At 38.3% G+C, this 5,321-nt stretch overlaps 1 protein-coding gene across 1 annotated transcript in view; it reads right to left on the bottom strand.

Moving 5' to 3' along the window:
• LOC105822163 (platelet-derived growth factor D) overlaps positions 1–5,321 on the bottom strand; it is a 28,751-nt gene that overhangs the window by 21,928 nt on the left and 1,502 nt on the right. The gene's annotated exons all lie outside the window — the stretch shown is intronic.

The raw sequence follows: 5,321 nt of genomic DNA on the forward strand, positions 1-5,321 counted from the left end.
TCTGGATGGCACCACAAACTATTCCCAGAAGCAGGTGCTATTACAGGCATGTTGCCAGTGAGGAAATTGAGACACAGGAAGGACCAGGGTACTTGCTAGAAAGTCATAAAACTTGTAAGTGGCAGGGTTAGGATTTTAATCCAGGCCTCCTGCCTCCAACTGAACATAGCATCTAAGAAAAAAAAAGTAAGGTGATTTAGAAATTTTAATATTTCCAGAAAAGGGGTGCCAAGAAGGGCTACTCCTGGAATAGCTGAAGACACAGAGTCATATTTTATTGCTTTGTTGTCCAATGCCATTTTTAATATTTCTTCTGGGTTTTTCAAAATGTGACTATCTTACTTTCTTTCAAGTTGACCTAGTAGAGATCCAAACACAGCAATGACTTACAGAAAAGCAATTTCTTCTTTGAACTGAATCCAATCTGGGCCCTGAGGAGATTCAGTTTGAGAGTTTCAGTGATCTGCATGTGGTGTATCTCCATAACATCAGGGCCACCGGTAACTTCTTGTCCCTCTCTTAGCTGTGTATTTTAACTATGTAAGACTTATGAACTGAGCCATAAGCAGAAGGCCCAGGGAGGAGTTAACTAAATATTAATAATCATTTTGGCCCAAATGTTATAACAGTTTGTACTAAAGCAATCCAGTTCTTAAAAGTACCCTCAATACTACAAAATGTAGGGACAAGCTGTATCTTAGCTAAATACCTTCATAGCTATGATGCAAGCCAAACTTACAAGACTTTTTCAGGAAAATTTTAATGATAACAAATCTTATCAAGCAAGGACACAGACTAGAAATGATAATTTTATTTAATCAGAGTTAGTTACACTTCATTTCTCTATTAATTTGAGCTATATACTCCAAAAAAACATTCTCATCCTAAGATCCTATCACTCAGATGTATGACTAGGCTATGTATTTTTTAAAAGTTTAAGTATTGTTTTAACTTATGATGATCTCTCTGCCTGAATGTTCTCTCTTCTCCCCTCATTCTACTTTTCTGAAACTTCCCATTGAACATGTGCTCTCACTATCGCAGGCCTTCTTTTCCTCTCCCTTGGGACATTTATATCCCAAACACTTGAATCACCCATCCTGATTAAAAAAAATTATAGAATGGACATGAAATGGGTAGAGGTGAAATCTTCCAGCGGAGTTTTCACCATGGCTTTAACAGGAGCCTCTGCTGTCAACACTGACAGGACTGGACTCGATCAATCCTCAAATCCCTCAGAGAGGCACAGTAGACCGTTACACAAACACTGTCATTTTAGGTAAGAGACCACAATTCTCATGTCTTCCCTACTGCTATTACTTTGGCAAATTATTTACCTCCTCTGACTTTTGTTGCCTCCACTGTAAAATTGGGGCTAATAATGCCTCACTTGCCAAGGAGTAAGAAGCTGGTCCAGATGATTTATAAGGTCTCTTCTAGCTCCAAACTATGACAAATCTTTGGGTGAAATCTTTCTTAGTCCTAGAAAAACAACAGTTTGTGCAAAACACAGAACTTCATCTGAAAGTGCTGTGAAACATGATAATGCACTGAGAGCAATCATCTGATTTAAGTGAATTAAATAGATTGCATTGCTCAACCTTATTTCTTATTACAGGTTAAGTATCCCTAATTGGAAAATATGAAATGTGAAATGCTCCAAAATCTGAAACATTTTGAGTACCAACATAATGCTCCAGGGAAATGCTCACTGGAACATTTTGGATTTCAGATTTTGGGATTAGGGATGCTAAACCAGTAAGTATAAATGTAAATATTCCAAACTCCAAAAAAATCCAACATCTGAAACACTTCTGGTCCCAAGAATTTTGGATAACGGATACTCATTCTGTACCGTTAACACTCTTATCTGTTTACGAAGAACCTGCAAGCCTCTGTCTCTTACCTTTTGATTTCCGGTCATGGTACGACCTGCCTCGATAATGAGGGGTATCCAAATACAAATTCTCAAGATCTTCTTGCCATGACTCTGGGTTGAAGTGCTTGAGCAGATCTTCCACGGTATCAAATTCTGCAATTGTTTTGTCCAGAGCATCCGCAGTAAGAGTGGGATCCGTTACTGATGGAGAGTGATAGGATACCCCCTAAGAGTGACATACAGCTCAGTGTACTCAGAAAAAGTTCATTGCTATGAAATACAACAGTCATTCAACTCTATGGAAGGAACATAAACAGGCTTCTGGGTATAAGACATTGTATGTCTACATATCATGCAAAAGCCACCTGGCATTATCCTGCCATATTTTTAAATAAGAGCAATTAATTGACATAAGATAATCATTCAGTTTTTTTGCAAATCGAAGCCAAGCAGGTCATAAAACTTCCAGTTCATCTGAACTGTAATGATTTAAAAATATAGGTTAGGTGGAAATATCAAAACTAAGTTATCTAATTTCTTGGTTCAAGGTCCCCTATCATCCATATATCAACAAATAATGGTGAAAATTAAAATTTCAAATTCCTTCCATGCAAGTTTCGATAATTCATTTCATTCTCTCATGTTTAGCCTCCATGTCTTCCCTTTCCAGGTCACCTGGTATTGCAGATGATGTGTGAGCAGTGTCTGAATCTACTCTGGAGACATTTTGATAAAACCTGGCACTTTAACCAATTTATTTAATGTCAACAAGGATAATTAGCCATGAAACTGGCTCTCTTGACTTAAGAGTGGCAGATTCATATGGGAAGCATATATTTTTTTAAAGTGCTATAGTTTGCTAGTGATCCCAGTTGCCATTAAAACATTCTTAGGAATACTCTTTAAATGAGGAACATAACATCATTGAATGTCTGGAAAGGATTACGTATTTTGCTATGGAATACATCCCCACATAAGGTTTCCAAGCACTTACTTCACTAACCCTTGTACAATCTAGAGGTAAATGAGCCATGATTCAAACATCTCTGTAAAAATTCATGACCCATTAACAAGGAAATAGAGAGCACACAGCCTCAAATGATTTTTAAATGTCTTTAAAAAAACTGCCAAACAAATAATATCCCCCAAGGGCAAATACCTCCTATCACTAAGGGAAAAGGGGAATTAATGAAAACTTGCTTTCCTGAAATTTAACGGTAGGATCCTATCAAGAAATAATAGGCACTTTAGAGTCTCAGACAGCAAAGCCCACAACTTATATTCTCACTCTTAGGCAATGTTGCCTCTCTTTAACCAAATAGGGACCAAAGGGCATAAGTGATTCGATGATCACCTGCTCTGAGAGGAACAGTCCCTCTTTAGCAAAACGGAGAGGTGTAAAAGCATTAATCTACCATTGGTGTAACTCAGTAGCAGTTTTCAAATATGCCCTGTAGGGGAAGTGGAGTGGGGAGAGTTGGGTGGGAGAATGAGTTAGATGGATGTATATATATTTCAGTCCAGCTCTATTTTTTTATTTTGTCATTTAGAGAAACCATACATCTAATTTTCAGTCATCCCTGTTAAAATAAGTAGATATCCTCTCCTGACCAAACCTTTCCTCCATGCTACTTTCATTACCTGCTCATGAGTCTACTCTATATTCTGCACAGGTGTAGCCAGGTAATAACAATCATTTATCTGTTGGCATGGCATTTGTCATACATTACTGAAGAGTCTAGAGATTTGTTAACAGTTCAAGCCATACCAGAGACACCTCTATAGTCATCTTGTGGATATGATATGGCTCATCCAGGGGCAGCCATATTTGTTCCTCTGTTTCTGATAAGGCAGCTCTTTAATCTAGGTGTGTGTGTGTGTGTTTCTGACTGATATGAGCTGAACTCTGATTTAAGTATATCATTTCTGTCTTTCTGGCATATGCTAGGGGTGGATAATACTTATAATTCAGTACTATAACTCCAAATCCCTAACCAACTTGTATTGTCTGGATAATCCACACTATACCTGGCTCATATTCACCAGATGGTTTATAATTAGCCTGGTATCACAATACTATGGGTCTAAGAACTGAAACATCAAAATGAGCTGACCAAAGTTAGGACCATGGCAGTATATAAAAGCTTCAAGATTAAAAAATGCTTCCCTCTTTTTTGAAATAAAACCAGGGACATTAATCAAACCACACAAGTGAAAACTTTTGCAATAGCTCTGGGGAAATGGCTACAGGAGTTTTCTGGGGTAGCTTCTAACATGGCCAGAGACCCACAGTGTGTACCCACATTATCTCTCCAAGACAAAGTTGTGGAGGTTCTCAGTTCCTGAGCAGCTGGGGGAAATCTAATCTCTTCTAGCACTGGGCTGAAGAGCAATCCGAACCATAGGTAAAATGCAAACTTGTCCTCACGTACAACCTTTACAGCCATTTTTAAGTTGTGACTCAGGGCAGTTGACAGAAACGACGACGATGGCTAAGAAAATATTAGGTGACCTAATAAACCTAGGAAAACATTTTTTTTCCCTGAGGTAAATATTTTAAGACTAATTTTGAGAAAAATAACTAATTGGGTGTGCCTCCTTCAGTTGCGCAGTAAATATGATCTCATTCAGCTTTTGTTATAGATTTATAAAAGTCAATTCTAACATTATCTAAATGACTTCAAAATGATAACAATTTGTAAAAAAGATGCTTTGAAAACTGTAAACCACTTTCAACAAAAACAAAGTATGGTTTAAACAGAAGTTGATGGGAGGTCTAATGGCCCTTGCTCCTACTCTAGAAGTTCTTGCAGAATGGAATGTTGAGCACAGAAGCTGTTGATAGTTTGCCCTGATCTTCCAAGAAAGCTAAGCAGCACCTTGACTTGCAACTCAAACCAGAAGAGTTTCCAGTGCATATGAACCCAAGGCTGAACTTCCCCAGATACTCTCAAAGGACAGGACAATACCTCTTCTTTTAAAGGTCAGGGATTATCTTTAATTAGCTAAGTAAGGGTCCTTTAAGGTTTATAATTGTGCACTTCAGGCAGACATGAATAGACAACCCTGAGTTATCATTTGTAAGATACTTGAGAAGCTGGAGGATTCCTGGAGACCCAGTCTCAGCTGCAAAAGCTGCCTCTGGTGTCTACTTTGAGTTATCAGCCTCAGGCTGCCAAACGTCCAACCCTCCTGAGCTACCTGAGCATCTCCTCAGTATGACCTTGCCTTTGTTTTGATTTTCACCCAACCGACAATGATTGTCTACACTGAGGCAGGTTCAGAGGATGCATTCTGTCAAAAAGGCACAAATAAAACACTCTTAATATCACTGTCAGAGACATGTCTGATCTCTTGATCAGATAGTCCAGCAGCCAAATCGGGTGAATTTAATAGTCACAGAATCCAAAACTGAGGAAATCCTGCCTTATGAGGGAATTAA

The sequence above is a fragment of the Propithecus coquereli genome, unplaced genomic scaffold, assembly GCF_000956105.1.
Source record: "Propithecus coquereli isolate 6110/MARCELLA unplaced genomic scaffold, Pcoq_1.0 Scaffold6, whole genome shotgun sequence".
NCBI classification, from domain to species: domain Eukaryota; kingdom Metazoa; phylum Chordata; class Mammalia; order Primates; family Indriidae; genus Propithecus; species Propithecus coquereli.